Source organism: Plodia interpunctella, chromosome 2 (assembly GCF_027563975.2).
Source record: "Plodia interpunctella isolate USDA-ARS_2022_Savannah chromosome 2, ilPloInte3.2, whole genome shotgun sequence".
In the NCBI taxonomy this organism is placed as follows: Eukaryota; Metazoa; Arthropoda; class Insecta; order Lepidoptera; family Pyralidae; genus Plodia; species Plodia interpunctella.
In genome coordinates this window covers 11,872,648-11,892,622 of record NC_071295.1, presented here as the reverse complement: position 1 = coordinate 11,892,622, position 19,975 = coordinate 11,872,648, and the positions used below count along the sequence as shown (strand labels likewise).

The 19,975-nt window shown below is 35.2% G+C and overlaps 1 protein-coding gene across 5 annotated transcripts in view; it reads left to right on the top strand.

The window, feature by feature from the left end:
* LOC128675607 (uncharacterized) overlaps positions 1-19,975 on the top strand; it is a 135,305-nt gene that overhangs the window by 28,373 nt on the left and 86,957 nt on the right. For all 5 annotated transcript variants that reach the window (XM_053755128.2, XM_053755139.2, XM_053755133.2 and 2 more), the window contains one exon: positions 12,871-12,937. The gene's annotated coding sequence lies outside the window, so the exon portion shown is untranslated. The remainder of the gene's footprint in view (positions 1-12,870; positions 12,938-19,975) is intronic.

Here is a 19,975-nt window from a genome sequence, read left to right as displayed (position 1 = left end):
AGGCCCACGCGCACCTAAATAGAAAGCGAAATTCTATTATGGTAATACCAGAAATACAAACAAATTCGATCTTCACTTTCTACGAAAACTTTCCGGGGATTTAGTTCTAATTGGATAAGAAAAAAGGGTCATTTTCCTATGATTGTTTTAGCCATAGTTATGTCACGATGCGACTGTTGACAATGGGCGCTTTGTTGACAGTCGTTAAAAAAAAGTCGCAGAGTACGTAATTGATATTGTTTTGTTTGTCTTTACAACTTTTTGTGAATGCTGTAATGGGTTGTAATAACTAGTTATTACAATTAGGTAAGTTTATGTAATTGAAAAGCAAAGAAAGACAGGCTTGTTGCTAATTATAACATTTTATTATTTGATTCAAATTTGATTAAATAAATAAATAATTAATATTAGGACAAATCACACAGATTGAGCTAGCCCTAAAGTAAGAGTTTCGTTCGAGTTCGAGACTTGTGTTATGGGATACTAACTCAATGATACTATATTTTATAACAAATACATATATAGATAAACATCCAAGACCCGAGCCAATCAGAAAAATATCGTGTAATTAATAAAAATATCGTTTTCCATCATGACCCGACCGGGGATCGAACCCGGGACCTCTCGGTCATTATTATTTTATTTCATTATTTATTTCATTTAGACCTTATTCTTGGTTTTCTTTTCGAGTGTGTAATTACCTACTATCACTGTTGTTAAATTTTATTCAAGTCACCTAAAGGCATCTGATATGACTCTCGCGACTACAGCAGATTTTTTACGGAATACAGCGATAACAGATTTTTTTTCGCGATTTCGGGGTTGCTACCATACGAAAATTTGTTCAGTATCATGGACAGAGCATGCAGACAATTAATGCCATTGTATAAAAAGTCAGCGTGTATGGGTTTACGCCCAGTATCTTTGCAGGTTCTTCCCAAAAAGCCGGGAGCAAACCCAACTAGCCGACGGGTTTGCTCCGGGTTGTTTGGCAAGAAACTCGCAGAATACATGGAGTAAGTTAACTGGATACCCGTTATTGGTTTAACCTAAATCTGCTTACAATTAAGGGCCCTAAATTTGTCACCGTATCATGCCCAGTGAGTACTGCAAATGTGAAGGTTTTCTGGACATTTCACGACTGGCCCTTCACCAGAGCCTCAAACTTAAGTGGAATTTAATCACTTACATTATTATTTATTATTATTATTTATTACATGCAGTTCATTGAATGTTACACAATAAAAAAGGCTATACAATTTGAAAACAAATTTGACGTGGTTAGCACAACTCTTTGATAGATCTTCTTAAAGGCAAGAGGAAGATCTACGACAGTAGACTTAATAAAATAATGTTGTGTTACAAATAGACTTTGAAAAGCGTAAAAAATATGAGACTATATATAACGTTTCTGTGCGTGTTTAACCCCCGATGACAGAAACAGGGGAGCTATAAGTAAGTCCATCTGTACGTGTGTCCGTGACATCGTAAAAGGCAAACGATTTTGATCTAGTTTGTTTTGTTTAAAAGATATTTTAATAATCGATATTTTTTTTAGCTATCTATAGAAAATGTGCGTTTAGCCGTTTGGAAATCGTCAGATCTTTTATAGCAAAAGAGATGGCGCCGGGAACTTCGGAGGGAGTTTCTTAAATTTTCACTTTAGTTTGTTAGGGAAAACAAAATGTCGATTTGAATTTAAAATGTCTTGGTTAAACCCAATATTTACCCTTACAGTTTGGAGACCCATACAATTCTCCGAAAGGACATTTGGTCATATTGACAGATATCCGATATCGTCTATCTATGTGTAATATTTTATCGAGTGTAAATATACCTTTACATATTGATCGATACCGCAAAGGCTTTTCTGGGATTTCTTTATAAGGATCAATACAACCTTTTTATTTATTTATATACTTCGTTTTAAGTAAATCTTTGACGATTCTGCCGACTGCCGACTTGTGACGAAGTGGACTTAAAAACTCCTTTCTAAACAGAATCCCAAAATTGCCAAGCGAGTGAATCCACGGCCAGCACAGATAGTATTGAATTAACTTGTTACAGCACTTATATAAGACGCAATCACGTCGGTTATCATCGAAACCGATCATACCGTATCGTACGCTATTGCGTCACGGCACACGTGAAATGATTCCATTACCGGCTTGTTCCGTTCTGATATTATACTAGTTTTATATTACTTCCTAATTGGGTGTGATTTAGAACTAGTTTTAGATTTGCTAAAGTGAAAATTACTTTCCCGTGTGAAAATGCTCTTTGAATTGCTCACTCAATCATTCATCATTTATCGTCTAGTCTTATTTCATTTTGGGGCCTCCATGGTCAAATGGTCATCATGCCGGAGTACTAGTTAGAAATCCAAATATAAATATTATAGATATACAATTATTATAATGTCAGCCAAGAGCTAACCTATGACTAAAACAATATAAGACTACACAAAATAACATGAATTTATATTGAATATCTTCTCATTCGGTATTATAACTCCATAATATGTAGAGTAACTTGACTTGTTGATAATGAAAACGTGTGGTATAATAAAATTGAATGCAGATACAAATATTTTTATACGGACATTTCTGCAGCTATGTACTTAGTATCTTTTATTACATCAAGCATAAATTTACTTTAGGTCGACGTATGACTCAAATCGCGCGTAACTTTTCTATGACAGTTCTACAGATCGTTGGAGCTCAGAGTACAGTATCCTTTAGTCAACAATAATCAAATGTCAGATCTTGTATTTACAAGTATTAATTTCCCACAAGGAAAAATCTGCGATTGTGCAATTATGTACAATTATGTAATGAAACTTACTTTTATTATAGCTTGTGAGGCAGTGAGCATTTGGGGTTTGTTCCGTACAAACAAAAGTCAACAAAAGTTATCCCGACTTTGAAAAAGTAAAAAACATGAAGAAAGTTACAGCAATTCGCAAATATTTGGAGTTACAAACATGGCAATTGTTCTCTCTGTGCACAAGATGTAGAAAATTTGAGACACTGGTCGATTGAAGATACTTTTTTAAATAAATCTAACGACCTGATCTTTCATTTGATTGACCTGTACTATGTAATAAAATATAATATAGTTGAGTTAGTGTACTATAACACAGTTCTTGAACTTACTTTGGGGCTAGCTCAAATCTGTGTGATTTGTGCATTTAAGTAAATATACTACTTAAATATAACTTTGATGCAATATATTTTGAAGTGTGTACATTGTGGATGTTACGCATGTCTTACCAATATATATTTTTAACTTTTAACTAACTAAAGAGCGATATGTATGGTAATAATGAAAAATATTGAAAAATATATAAATATTTTTCATTATTTTTGTACGATATCAAGATATTCTTGACTTAAATAAAAATAATAAAATAGTTGACCATTATTTGTTTACTAAAAAACAATTAAATTTATCAATAGTTAGCGTCTCGTCACGAGCTACTGATGCAAGGAACCTATCGAACTATGAACTTGAATTTGTAAAATACCATTTACCTTCTTTATCACCGTAATAATAAGTTTCAAATTGCCTTGGTAGCATTTTTGATAATTACAAAAAGTTAAATAGCCGATACAGTTAGTTGATTCCATAATGACGATTGGACTTAAGTTTTTGCCAATTGACTGAACGTTACAAGTGTTTTGGCGATCGCTTTAGATATGGAAAGAGACAAACAGATTATCTACTTCTTTTCTTTACGTGTTAATGAACGAATTTTGTGGCATGTGGATGGCGTATTGCGTCGGGAGCCCAGACGAAGATTCACAGGGCGTTGCGCGTCGCGTCGAGCGTGTAATCCATGCATTAGCCCGATCAAACAACATTTCAGACCCGCCTATTGGGTGATATGTCAAACTGAAGTTGAGGAAAGATTTAAGAATATGGGTGTCCACCGCCGACTTCCAAAGCACCGGTGAAGATGAAGCGATGCAACACACTTCAGCGCAGGAGTCGATTAACAAATATGGATTTTATATTTACAACTAAGTATTATTTATTCTAGTTAGTATATAGGTATTTAAGACAATAATACATTATGTGTAGCAATGTCATAATATTGAGTTTTTAAATATTTTTTTATGTAAGTTTTCTGTTTATTTATTAGTAGACTATTCATGTCATGTCATGATACTAAATATAATAAATTGCAAAATCATTCAAATCACAGCTGCAACAAAGTATTAGACTAAAAATAAAACGAAAGTGCGTAGACAGTTACGTGATTTCTAAATTCTGTCGTATATTATAAAAATTCCTATATGAAATGATTACTTAAATGGTGGAAATACAATTTCGCTTTAAATTTCCATTAGTTTGTATTCAATGTTGATGTAATATTTGGCGAGGTGTCATATCATATTACAGTATTTTAAGTTATAAATTATGTTACGTGATATTATTTATGATTTTGTTATTCATTGTTGTTTTATGCAGAAAATGTTGTTCTATTTGAGAAAATAAAAAAATAAAATTTCCTTGTACTCTTAAACCTGGTAATGTTTAAGTTTTGTGTTATATTTTGTGTGTAATTTAAATTTTTGACATGCGTGCTTTCGTCTAATAACGATTAAATGTATTTATGAATAATTCTGTTATGGCATGTCTATAGAATATATATAATGAACACATTTTGACACAATGTGTATTGTTTGGAAACAAAATGAAATGAAATATCACAATAATATTCTATGCCTATATACTGTCTTAATAATCACTATATAGTATTAAACAAAATCGCCTCTCACTGTCCGTCTATATTAGTTTTACCCGAGAGAAGCCGGGACGAGCCGCTAGTATTAAAAATAATGAGATATGATTTACATTTTTGCATGTATGTAATTGAAGTACATAAATACTGTACCGATTTTGATGAAATAGACTCCTAGTGGACTCCTACCTTTTATTTTACGAATTTTTACATTTATGAATTAAGTTTAACTCTTTAACTATAACTTTGCTCAAATGACATTGATAATGATGAAGTTTACGCGCCAAGGAGCGACCTCGCAGATGTTATGCAAGAACGATTTGACGCCCGACCGACTGCGTATCGATTATCGATTATTTTGGTAATCGAATGCCTCGCGTCTCGATCAGGAAATGGTAATTAGGAACGTGGATTAAGGACGTTCAATTCGAATGTTAAATTATTCTGTTATGCAATGTTACTTGTTTTGTAAAAGATATATGAATGCATATTTGTGTAATGTGAGATATAAGAACATTACATTGAGTATATCTGAGGTTAGTACCTCACTACTACTAGTACTAGTATTAAATGTCAGGTTTTTCAATTATTATATGGTATTTTTTAATTTTAATTCCAATACAGTCATTAATTTACTTGAAGTGAAACAAATTCGGACTTTAAACTCTAAGAGGAACATTTTAATTATTCCTCAAATAGTACCCGAATGACTTAAAGCCATGCCCCATTGCACCGTTGCGCTCCGTCACGTTGTTGTCCGTCGACTGAGAACAAGGCAGAAAATGTAGGAAGTTAACACAACTAAATATAAAATACATCGAAAACAACGGAGTTATAACGTGCTGCGTCGTCGTAACGGAGCCCGACTGAGCAAATGTGGCTCTTGCTCTAAATAACATGCCTTTGTTTTCATTATTTTGGCACAATCAAGAAACAATAAATTACAAAAATATATATAGTTTCGGAGAGTTACACCGAATATTATCGAAAAATAAATGGTTTTGTAGAGAGCACATGGTTATGGTCAATTTGTTAGAGCCCGAGGCTGCAATAGAGGGAGGTATGCGGCGCACGTGGCGGGCCCGCGGCGCTCTGTGTAAGTGGCTGCTCTGTGCTAAGTGATTCTAGCGGTCTTGACTTCGCTGACCTCTGCTATTATTCTGATAGATCACATTTTATTACTTACGAAGAGTTTTTGCACCTTGTTTTTTTATGTTAGGATAATATAGGGACCAACACTGTTTGAATGAGTTTGTCTCTCGGCATTTCTTCTCAGAAGTGGTCGTACAGAAATGCTAGTAGTTTGTAGCTTTGGCAAACATCGTTTAATTTGGAATATGACGTGAAAATGTGCATGTGAAGGCCTAATTTCGTTTTCGTTTTGATTTTGATTTTGAATATTTTATTTTAAAACAAATTAACGCACTTGTTAAATTTAGTGTACATACGTTAATTTAGTTACAATTAAAACTTAATTGTTTTTAATTTGAATTTGTTAAATACAAATTGATCTGAATCAACTATACAATTTGCTCTATTACGTTCGCTCACAAGTTTTCGCGTGTTCCTGGTTTCATCAAAGGCTGGGATGCTACAAAAACTAGAAAGATCTTTATTAAAAAAAAAACCGGCCGTTTGTTGACGTCAATTGTCATAGTGAATATAATATGTCAAGGACTTCGACGACCTCGGTGGCGAAGTGGTAAAGTGCTTGCCTCTGAACCGAGAGGTCCCGGGTTCGATCCCCGGTCGGGTCATGATGGAAAATGATCTTTTTCTGATTGGCCCGGGTCTTGGATGTTTATCTATATATGTATTTGTTATAAAATATAGTATCGTTGAGTTAGTATCCCGTAACACAAGTCTCGAACTTACTTTGGGGCTAGCTCAATCGGTGTGATTTGTCCTAATAGATTTATTTATTTATTTATGACTTAGTAGGTACCTACTCCGCGAAGTACTTCTATGTTTAGTTATGTTGGAGGTTACTTATATCAATTTAACTGGCTTAGAATATATGCTTGACAGCAGAGTATATATATATATATATACTTTGCTGCATACAATACGAAGTGGTCGAACTAAGAAGCCATACCAAACAAACATTAACACGAAAGGCGAATTGACTAATATTCATTATAACCAGCCGATTTGGGGCTAAACGTGTACATTTACATAACGTTGCGTTCCAGCTATGTTTGCACATCCTTACCACACACAAACTGGGTCACTTACTGATAGACCAACTAAATGTAGTAGAAGAAAGCCCAAACGATTATTGTACCCTTAAATTTCTATATATAAAATATCATTCACCTGAAAAATAAACTCGCGAAGGTGTGTGCGATTCACATATTGAATAAAACATAATTAATATTAACATACGAGTATACGTGCGAAGCACAGCATGCATAGCGGTGGTGGTGTAATTGGTTAAGACACCCGCCTGTGGATCGAAAGGTCCCAGGTTCGAATCCTACTCGTGCGACATGAGTTTATATACCAATCTGACTCATGTATAGTAGTTTTCATCGACCATCACTTGCTTCCGGTGAAGGAAAACATCGCGAGGAAACCTGCACACTGGTTATTTATTAACTTGTGTGTGAATTGGAGAACGCAATGGCAAACCACTCCATTAATAATGCCAAGAAATAGTTGTTGTGTGTGTTTCATTCCACGTAATGACCACGTCGTATACCTCAGCTAAACGACTATGAAGAAGAACATATACGTGACTAATAACAATTGATGGTAGCATCGAATGTGTATATATGTCACTGGTGATAACCGAAACAAAAGGTTCGGTTTCCACACGTCTGCGCATTCGTTTATTTATGAAAATAAAAAAAAATGGTTAAGAGTGAATTTGAATGTGGGGTTATAAGAGTTCCGCGCATTTTTAAATTGCACAGGTTGAAAGTAAGTATGGAAAATATGTTTTATGTTTTAGGAGATGCATGCATATTCAGCTAGAAATATTTGCATATATTTGTATGTCTATGTTTTTTTTTAATATTCGAATCTTGTGTTTACTTACGATGTGACAGAAGCGGTGTTCATAGCTTTTTATTAATAAAAGGTTTTAAGAAACTCATGAATGTCGAAAGATTTCTTATCAATGACTGTCGCCTTTGGCCTGACCGCGGTAGCCTATGTTTGATCTGTGATCTTTGACTATATTTATTCCAAATTTTATCAAAATCGGCCTAGTATAATAGAGAGAAAGTGAGAAAAAGATTCACATTTATAATATAAGAATAGAAGTATGAATGGTGTCTCTATCTTCCTCTCTTTTTCTGGACGAATACACGCATTTCATATTAAATATACAGTCCTAATAATATTTTCATCCACTAACAAATGGATATCCGAAAATCATAAAATTCACTCCGTTTAAGTATGGTTAACATATAGCTAATTTATTAGTTTATTCTACAACAGAACCCTAATAAGCTTGAATGAATGTCGCCCAAACACAATAAGGCCGCGTTCACACGCCTGTAGCAAGCAACATAACAATGTGTAACTGGCATTACGAAACTGGAGCTGAATTGGCTGGTACTTACAGTGGATACTAGTGACAAACAGACAGACGTTACATGTCGATCAATAGTCTTTTCGTAGTTGTCTTACTGTGGTGAAAGAAATAGTTATGAATATTACGTGTTTTTCTTTCCAAATTGTGTATTGTTTACAAGCCTACTTTTATAACTACTTTTATTTATATTGGAAATACGTGGTCTTTGTATAGCCTACGTGAGGTGCAGTGGACCGAAGCGTTTGTCATCTATCACAGTATAGAAAGTGGGAAGTAAACAGATTGGGCGCGTAAACAAAATGACTTTAAAAACAGTTTTGGTTAAATCAATCTGAGAAAAATATACGTAATATTGTACGTACGTATATAAATAATAAATTAACAAAGGGGCTAAACCAAGAAGTGCTGGCTTGATGTCAAGACTGATCAATGTATCTTTAATTGTTCGACACGTGCTAATAGTTGGAACAACTAAGAATGCCAAAACCGAGAGATGTGGACTAGAAAAAGTAGGTAAGCTGACTCTGGGCTCCGACGCGGATGCATCTGGGATATCGCTCAGATTAGAGAGAGATACATATATATGAATAGTGGATAAAAAATGTTTATCTTTAATTCAACTGATCTTCTTGACAACCAACGCTTCTTTTATGATGATATTATATCAAAAGTTCAGACAACTCCGAATAATATAATATTCGCAAACAATCCTCCTACTCCTCTGGTCATATCTCTTTCTCATCGTCGCGTGTTCCTGGTTGCATTCGGAGCTGTGACACCCCAAAGCACAGGGTTAGCGTAAAAAGATAAATTTGGAAGTTTTGGCTATGATTTCACAACCTGCCGCGCGCCTCACGTCAACCTTCTTTGGTAATGCTGTCGTTGCCTATCAGCTGTTAAGGCTTTCTGTCCCTTAGTCGCCTGCCTTGTACGGCATGATAGGAAGTGGTCCTATTCTAGGGCGGAACCACACGCAATATAATACTCCTCTGGTCATATATTTGTACACAATGTGGTCACCTGCGAGTGAAGGAGAAAGTGGTTCATGTGGAAGCGGCCGAGACGGTGAATCATAACGTGTTCAGTTATACAATGTTGATAACGGCGGGTTGATTCGTAGTAATTATCAATTTTACAAATATGGCAAATGTGAAAGTCTATTTTTCCCGCGGGCTAAGCCGCCGGCATTGCTGGAGTATGCTTTCGGTACGTCGAATAAGAACCGTTATAAATTTCGCTATTAATCGTTTAACTTTATGTCCACATTAATTGAACATTAATAACATTTAATGAAAGCTGCCTGAGAAATTTCTTCCAATAGATTGTGAGTCACACTCTTTCTTATAGATAAATAGGACTGCTTCATATTCTCCCTTGGATGTTATACGAGGCATGTAAGTAGTAAAAAGGAGAAGCAGCAACAGCATTCCCAAAAACAGTTGACGAATGGCCGGAGGCAGATCGTAAATCGACAATATTGAAAATGATTTTATTTTTATTTTAGCTCGGCTATGACGCGTTGGCTACACGCAAAGCCTGTCATTTTATTTTTCACCATTGTATCTACAAAACAGCTGTGTTATTAAAACTAATTTTCCCAATCATTCAAGTGAACTATTGATTACCAACGCGGCAAAAAACGCACACCACATCGTACGTGGAACGTAGCACCGCGGTACAAATAAATTGTTTTATAATATCCATACAGTGTTTTATGGTTATGTCTAATAAGTATATATGTATAATAAGATTCTACAGTTTATCAATTATTCTGATAGAGTTTTTGGCTTAACAATTCACTCTTACATATAAAGAAGTTTCCCTTTCTCGTCTGTGTATGAACGCGATGAACTCAAAAACTACCAGACGAATTTTCATACGATTTTCACTAATAGATATTGTAATTCTTGAGGAAGGATTAGGTGTATAATTTATCATGTTTTTACCCGAGCGAAGCCGGGACTGACCGCTAGTTTACAATACACACATATTTTTGAGCCTTAAACATTACAATACAGCATTAAATATTACAAACTAATCATTCTGAAATGTTTTTAGGTTATTACAAATATATTTTTTTACAAACTTAAATAAATACTTTTGATAGTTATCTTCGTAGATTAGACAAGAAAAAATGTCGGTTTTAACACTGACCTTTGTCGTTACCATAATGGCAACATTTGCCAGGTCAGTACCCTCTGTTACGTGTGCAGTTTCACTCTCGATGTGTATAAATTTGTTTGAGCTTCCCATCGAAAGTCCGAACACCAACGAACTTGAACTACGGAATTAAATTAACTTCGATACATATGTAATGATGGCAACATCCGTTCAAGGAAAGTTCAAGGAAATATCGGTCAATGTGGGTTTCACCTAAGTTTTTACGTGTAATTTTTTTTCTCGCTGTCATTTTGTGTGTGGAAATGTGTGTAGGGCTTGTTATACGGCATCAGGAAACAACGAGTGGTGGAATATTGATTGTGGATTATTATTATTATACAGATTGTATGCTTTTTATTTGTTTTGTTTGACGACCTCAGTGGCGCAGTGGTAAAGTTCTTGCCACTGAACCGAGAGGTCCCGGTTTCGATCCCCGGTCGGGTCATGATGGAAAATGATCTTTTTCTGATTGGCCCGGATCTTGGATGTTTTTCTATATGTATTTGTTATAAAATATAGTATCGTTGAGTTAGTATGCCATAACACAAGTCTCGAACTTACTTTGGGGCTAGCTCAATCTGTGTGATTTGTCCTAATATAGTTATTTATTTAAGGAAAACTTTTTCACTTTACCATTACAAGTGATGGACGTTGGGAACGCTGTTGTTGTCTACCTATAAGCTGCCAAAAATATGTGTCCCTCGGTCAATGTGGGTTTTACCTAAGTTTTGTATTTTTTTCTTTCGTTGTCTTATTGTGAAGGGCCGGAAGGAGGAAGAGGGCAGGGAGTGGGGGATTATTATGACATTATTTAAATAATTTTTTGATTGAAGTAATGGAGGACTTTTGGGTGCAGACTTTGGGTGGGACTATTGTTGCCCATAAGATGTTAAAGCTATGAATCCCATAGTCGCCTCCTCCGAAAGCATCGTAAGGATATGAAGCGGTATGGATTAGCATAAATACTAGGATCGTAACAGACGCTCAACCAAATCGTCAGTCATAAATTTTATTTAACACATCCACTATCACGTCTTTAATCCTTACGGGGTAGACACAGCGAAGTGTTGCGAAATCCGAAGGCCACGTTTAACTGTACGTATGTATTTAAAAAATATTTCGTAACAACAACATTAACATTCTCAAAATCATCGTGAGATGAAATTAACTGATTAAACCCAATGACCTTTGGGTGCAGGTCGGAAATGGCGCGTGACGTAACGACACGAGACCCATATGACCACTTGTTACCGACATTTTGCAACATTCACTTTCCACTCACCGACTCACCGGGAGTTTGGGAGCGTATAGGGAGAAAACAGGCTCACAGCAACTGTATAAAACCCATCATAATCGTAATATTTTTTTATTTACCTATTGCAATTAAGTTTAAGACAAATGCCTCAGGATAGAGACCTTTGGAAGACAAAAGGAGAGGCCTTTGCCTAACAGTGGGACACATACGGCCTGTATGTGTCCCAATGTTAGGCATATAAAGAAAAGATTAAAGTTTTTGTTAGTTTCCGTCAATTTCGGTGGTTAGCGCCAGGGAACATAGTCTACAATTCACATTGATATATTATAGGATTCGGTGTCACTTGTTTATGGTGCTATTGGGTCCCACTGCTGGACAAAAGGCTGCTTTCTGTTACCGCAATCACTTCTATCCCTCGCCAGTTGTTGCAATATCGAATCATAACGAAAGCCGACAATTCTTCGGACAATCTCGGCTCGGCTTGCTATATTTTGCCATCAACCGAGCGAGACCCAAGTAGTAGTACTTTTTTGACCCATCTTTCTGACGTCATGCAACTGATGATGTCACTTAATTTGTATTAAGTATTCGCCTGTTATAACAACATCTGATAAAATACGCTTGTTCGTAACTAATTGTTATCGCCAAAAGCGAAATTTTGGGACAGGGTGTGCATCATATAATATTATATGCTGGCATCTTAAAGTTTATATTTCACATCGAATTACTTATCCAGCTGAAAGCAGGTATTTAAATATGTTGTGTTATGTAATGAGTTAAGTAAATGGATATTTTATGCATAAGCCCAATTGGAATATTCGCTCATGAAATGTGTTTGAAATATTTATAAATCATTGACTATTGAGTCAATACAGATTGCTGTATGCTCTGGTTTTTAGAAGTGAATAAATAAATGTTGTAAATAAGGAGTTAATTTAGCTTAGAAATAAACAATTTAACCACTATATCGTATAAAAAATGTCGATTCCCGCTGACCTTGTGTATGCTTAGATCTTTAAAATTACTCAACGAAATTCTAAAATGGGACTCAGACAATTTTATCATTTAACTTCTTCTTTCCTCGTCCCACTATTTTGGATCAACTCAATTGTATTATTGAATAAAATGTATGATTTTAACATTCAACAAGTGTTGTTTTTATTACAGATATCGATCGAGCCAGCCTCAACGTTTCCGAGACACAACGGACGTGACCGACTGACATAATACTGAGGTAAGCATCGGAGTGCGTGCGGTAACTAATAACTATAAGCGTCACTTAAATTTTTAAACAGAATATTGATTTTATTCCCTTTTTTTGCATTATAATGAGAAGATATTTTAACGTCTCCTGAAGGGAAAGTATTCTAGAACTGTTAGACTATTTCAAATTATCTCTATCAGAGAACCATTTCGAATAGAATCGACTCCAATAACAGTCCAATTGTTTTTTTGTTGGTGCTCTCAGGGAGAATACCTCAACATTTTATCCTAATGAATATAAAATAAACTAAAGAATAGTGTTTCCTCAGCAATACAGATCCACAATCTAGGATCATTTTTTTTTATTTTTCTTTTTAATCACTTCGAACGGTCTTCGGCGTCCATTGTCTTCAAATCATGGCTTAGCATAGTCTTAAAGTAATTGATAAACCAAAGGCCTCTGCCGCGTCTATTTGTCTGTTCGCGATAAACTCAAAAACGAATGCACGAATTTTCATGCGGTATTCACCAATAGATGTGTGATTCCTGTTGATGTTACTACCTCGAGCAAAGTTGAGACGGGCCGCTAATATTTAAATAAAGAACTCCAATTCATGTGTTGAAAGAAAAAATACATCGGCAATTGGAGCAGTTTTTTTTTAAATAACAATTACAGAGTAATTTTAAAATACAAACAAGATAATTCTGTGTAATAATGTTGCAATAATTAAGGCGTAAAAACAGACAATTAGTGTACAATAAGCACGTTTCTTTACAAATAAATAATTGGTAAAAACAAACCACTTTGAATCGTAATTTGATACAAGTTGCGTGCGTGGGTTTTGTCAACATCGGTGAAAATAGAGTTGAACTCTCACTCACAGGTTCCGTATAACCCAGCGCCATGAATAAAGTCAAAGCAGTTATCCAAAAATATATGACTGTCTGCATCAAATTTTGATTAACAATAATTCTCAAAGCGAAAATCTACTAGCATTTATTGAATGCATGAAGATGTGAACTTCAGAATAATGATGCAATGAAAAATTAATTTATTCAAAAATCAAAGACAGAATTAGTGCGAATCGCGCCGGACATTTTGAAATAAAAAAAATATTATACCTAAATATCTACTTGTCTAAAGCGGCCATAGTGATATACATTTTGGTAAATACTTTCATAGGTTAGGCAAGATTATTTTTCTAATTCATCTATCTTATTTTAGTATAATGTGTGTATTTTTTCGTTGTTTATTTGATGTGTGTTTTACAAACAAGGCTCCGTATCCTACGGATAAAAACGGGACCCTATTAATTAATATGCCTTCGCTAGAAATGGTAACGCGAATGAAGTTTTTATGATAGACTGTGATGTAAAGTGATGTGAGAATGTGATTATGTCTATGTGCCATATAACACGTAACTGTCTGATTAATGTGTGACAGGTAATCTTTTTGTTACATTGTACCAAAAGCTGGGTCGCATCATTTGCAAAAAAAATAATTAATGTCATAATTACTTGTTATACATAAATTTATACTTACATTAGATTTTAAATAACCAACTAGTTTTAAAATTCAATTTATGGTCATAACATTGTTGAAACTATGGCAGGATTGCCTTAAAAAAAATACAAAAGATGACCAAACTTGGCGTTAAACAGGGACGGGTAGAAAAAAAAAGCTCTCCTATATCCAGCAGTGGGACATCTGTAAGGTAATAAACTAATACAATTGTCCCACAAAATTTCGTTACAGCTTAAAACATTTACAAGCAACATTTACAGCTTAAAACAACATATACTGATGCATCAGTCTTTGCGAAAGCACCGGCCAGTATTTATCACAGAAAACAATTAAAATCAGATTTGTCTAAAGTCAGCCGTGAGACGAATGTATGGGAATGGAAAACAATGTCTGGCTGTTGCACCGTTGCGTATAAACTACAATATCATATGTACTATGCGCAAGAAATGTGAGTTAACTTTTAGTACAAGTGGTTCTCACATTTATTACCCAATTGGAAGTCTTTAAGCTGATTACGTTTCACTGATTACCTAACTACGTCCTCTGTAGCCTAATAATCATAATGGCCGGACTGGCACACCGTAGAGGACCCGGGTTCGATCCTCGGTCAGGTCAAATTGGAAAACGATCGTTTTCAGACTAACCTGGGTTTTGGGTATTTATAGGCTTCAAAGTGGTGACTTCATGTATCTGTAACTCAAAGAAGTATGCCATCAAAAATATGCTGTAAAAAACCCAAGTCTGGCAGCTCAGTTCTACCGTAAAAAGTTGTGACATCCATGTAATACCAAGTCGATTTATTTATTTAGCCCCTACTTAAGGGACCTTCTGTCTTAAGTTATTACGCTAGTTATTGTCATATCAATAAATAAAAGTGTTTTAGATTTTAAATAAATAGATCGACTCGGCCATCGCATGAAAACACAATGTATTTCACAAGTAATACATATGATATTATGAAACTCTATAATAACTCCATAAAAAATTCTATAACAAGTTTTTTCGATTACCCAACCTTGTTACAGATGTTACCAAACTTAAATCGTGATTACTATGTTTAGTATCGGCTCATTACGGCATAAACATACAAACGAAATTGTCTACCTACTCGTGCCACGCTAAAAAAAAAACAATTTACAATTAGTATTGCATTGAACGAGTTTGCAATTATAGCTAAATTATATTGTCTTATTTCAAAGCACAAATGGTAGTTCAAATGATCGCCAGTGGGCCGATACGTCCCAGGTTCGAATCCTACTCTGTAATGCAGCTACGCTTTGTTTGGAATCTTTCGATGTATTTCTCCTGCGCTGGCACATTGGGATCTACTGTTATAAATTTTAGAAATCTAAATTCGCTCGAACACTTTGACGCGAAAATATTACGAGCAAGCTAGCGAGGCAAGAGGGTGGCCGTGATAAATTTATAAACATTAAATAAAATAATAAGAACAGACCCAATAAGGGTAAGTGCTCCATTTATTGTAAATATATATAACATATCACCTAATCTCTATTTTAGATTTTAAATTTATATTTAATTGTTCTAGGTCTTACCTTAAGTTTTATAATAAACTTACTTTGCTACCTACTGCCTAGTGCCTATATTTATTATAGCCCACGATAAAAACCCGACAAATCGACTCGCATAAATACAAATCAGACTTTTGTGTTGTAGTTTTCATGGAAAACATCGTGAGGAAACCTGCTCTTAGTTGATGATTTATCAGCAAGTGAATAAAATGGAGAAGGACAATATAACTGCCATGAATGTCGTGTTACATTCCACATAATGAATGGTATAGGTTCTTCAGTCTTAGAAACATTACGTAAGAGAAAGACTAAGCATGTAAATTTATTTCTTGAAAGAAAGAAAAATTGTTTATTTGGTAGCCTATATCGTTATAAAACTAAATATAGTTATGATATTAATGAATATTGAAATTTAAATTGAAATCTTGTCTAATTTGTGAAATAATTTATATGAATTTTTTTGATAAACTTTTAATTAATGTACAATTTAATTTCTAATTTAAAATTTGCATGTCTTGCCGTAGGGTGGTAATACATATGTATCTTATACGAAATTGTATCACATTTATACTGTATTCTAGCAAATAAATATTGATTGATTAATTGATAAATTAAAATTTAAAATTGAAATTCTTTCAATTTCGTTATTGGTTGGGTATGTATTCAGCCATTTTCATTAGGAAAAGACACGTGACTGATCATAGTAATTTAAATAGGTTACATAAGTATTCCCAGTTTTTAACAGGTTTCTGAGAATTTGAGTATGACTTTTTATGGCAATGTTAATTTTTACAAATGCTCGTCGACTAAGACAGTGGCACTGGTCTGTTGCCCGACTAGTACCAAATAGATATATGATATTGGCTATGAAATACCCGTACATGAATACTGGATTACGAATACTTGGCTTTCGTAACATTATCCTTTGAATGTTTACTTCTTTGGTCATAGAATGTAGGTATACCTTAATTATGTTATTCTTGTTAAAATCGCTAAAAAAAAAATGATTTGCCCTGGTTGTGGGATAATAATTACCGCTACGAGATAGAATATCAGATAGATATATTAAAAAGAAAACATTATATAAAACTGTGCCAAGAAATTCAACAAAACAGTAGTCGCCCACATCAATATATAAATAAATATATTATGACAAATCACACAGATTGAGCTAGCCCCAAAGTAAGTTCGAGACTTGTGTTATGGAATACTAACTCAATATTTTATAACGTATCGGGCCAATCAGAAAAAGATCATTTTCCATCATGACCCGACCGGGGATCGGACCCGGGACCTCTCGGTTCAGAGGCGAGGACTTTACCACTGCGCCACCGAGGTCGTCAAGCTAGCTAATCTAGACATATCTAGGTAATCTCTCTTGCCTGATCGTTTTACTGGTTTCTTTCTCAGTCGTTGAGCGCCTGGCGCCCAGGGTCCATTTTCCCACTTTTTTTCTCCACTCGAATGCATAAAACTAGCAATTTTTGGATTTGCTGTCGGCCCTTTTATTAAATGGTAACAATAACGATAACATCTAGCTAACAAACAAATCACAATTCGATATCTGGCAACAGAGATATTTAAAAAGACTCATTAAATATAGAAAATATTGACAAAGAAAAACGAATATCAGAACACGCTACCGAGATAGTATGATGCATACGAAACGGACACAGAAATGGAGATCAATCGCAAAGCTGCGCAGACGGCGGCGGCTGTAAATGGTAGCGATGGGGTTTTAGAGAAATCGGGTTAATGTTAACTCGTCTTAAGAGTTAATTCGTCATTTGTCATTACAACTCGCCATAGACTGCCATTTTCTTAATTTTCATTTCGTTCCTTCGATTTGTTGTTAAATAATTTCGTATGAACTGCCAGTAGCTCATACTGACACTGGCACAAAAATCCTTTTATTGCCGCGTTATTAGAATCAGAATTGAAAAAAAATCATTTCGTGTCAGTACAGTCATATCAAGAAACTTTTCTAATAACTTTCTCTATAGGAGCAAGACGATGAATTATAGTGATTAGTTTTGAAATAAACAATAATGACTTATATAAACACTTATCTTACGAGTATCTGTGGTAAAATTCCACATTTTTCATAGCAATGCCATGCATACAAATATGTGACGAGTTGACACTATGGCGAGTTTCCAACGGCTAGAGACATGCCGTGGTCCAGGTGCGAGCGATCAATTAGCAGGGATCGATGGTTGAGATTAGAGCTGCGCGTGCTTCGGACTTGGGGGGCTGGCGCGAGTCACAGACTCAAGCGCGGTTGATATCGAGGATCGAAGAGAGATTTAATTTACACTCAGAACAACTATTGTTTTTTAAGAATATCAAAGGGACGAAGAACTTAGTTTTATTTTCTTATTAACCTTTCGGGGATAAGTACGCCTTTGTACGCGTCTCTTTTTTTATTTTACTGCTTTCTTTGTATGTGTTTTCAACGTGCAATAAAGAGTTTACAAAACACAGTTTCTAGCCGTAAAGTCAAATCACTATTCATTATCCAATAGTCACGAAGACGGTAGTTATCGGCTTGGTATAACAGGGCAAGGTCATGTCATAATCTCTGTACATTTTCTTTCATCAGTGGACAGCTCGAGCGATTTTTAAATTTCGCATTTTCTTCTCATTTGCATCAGCCCCTATATGAAACTATTCACTTTGCCAATGATCGGAGTGAGTAGTGCAGATGCGACGATAAACCCCGCCAATATTTACAAATGCTCTGGACACATCTACCCATCGAAACTCGTATTGGAAAACCGTAGTTATCCCCATCTTATAGAGAAGCTAGCAGGCCGACTTGACATGCAGTAGTCTGTACAAATATGGACGGATCAAGCAATGCCATCTTCAATGCTGGACAACAAATCTATTATGGGTGTCTTTTATTTTTACTCTGTGGTTTCTTACTGTGGGAAACGTTTTATCTAACGGCCTATCGGCTTGTTGTGTATTTCAATATATTATTCAAAGGATGCTGTGTGAAATTTTAATGAAAAAATATTACTTATATGGCGATACCGTTTATATAGAATGGTTTATGGCACTGATAAAGTATTTCTTACATCTTACGAGGTGGAAAGATCGAAGTACAAACTAACCTATCTATGAGAAGAATCCTTAATTAATAATAAATAAATAAATATATTAGGACAAATCACACAGATTGAGCTAGCCCCAAAGTAAGTTCGAGACTTGTGTTATGGGATACTAACTCAACGATATTATATTTTATAACATATACATATATAGATAAACATCCAAGACCCGGGCCAATCAGAAAAAGATCACTTTCCATTATGACCCGACCGGGGGATCGAACCCGGGACCTCTCGGTTCAGAGGCAAGTACTTTACCACTGCACCACCGAGGTCGACAAGTTAATGGCTTTATACTTCACGAGTACTAGCGGCTCGTCCCGGTTCGTGCTATACCATAATATACCACATGTCTTAAATGAACCGCGGCATCAAAATTCGTCAAGTATTTTTAAAGATCTATGCATACATAGGAATAGATAGCGGGTGTTTATTGTTCAAATAATATTTAAGAAGAATAATATTATAAAATATTTATTAAAGTTTAGGGACTATGAAATGAAATGAAATGAAATGAAAAATTTTATTTCAGACTATGCACATATACAATACAAGTCCATATTATATTAGTAAGAAACTTAGACAACTATGTTAGTAGAATTTAAAATGGGGGTTATCGTTTTGGACATGTAACGATGCCCAGGACTTGAGTATTGGGCTATCTACCCTCTCTGACACCACCCTCAGGAGCGTGTTGTTACTGCACCTTACCCGTGACCACAGGGAGGCAACTCTTTTACGAAGCACCTCTTGGAAGCTGTCTGTGCTGTGCTCGGCAAACATTCCTGAGGCACTGCAGCGCCAGTGCAGCCCCAACAGACCCCTGAAGCTGTTGTTGTACTGGACCCGCAAAGCATTGTAGGCTTTTTTGGTATAATTGCACCATAGGTTGCACG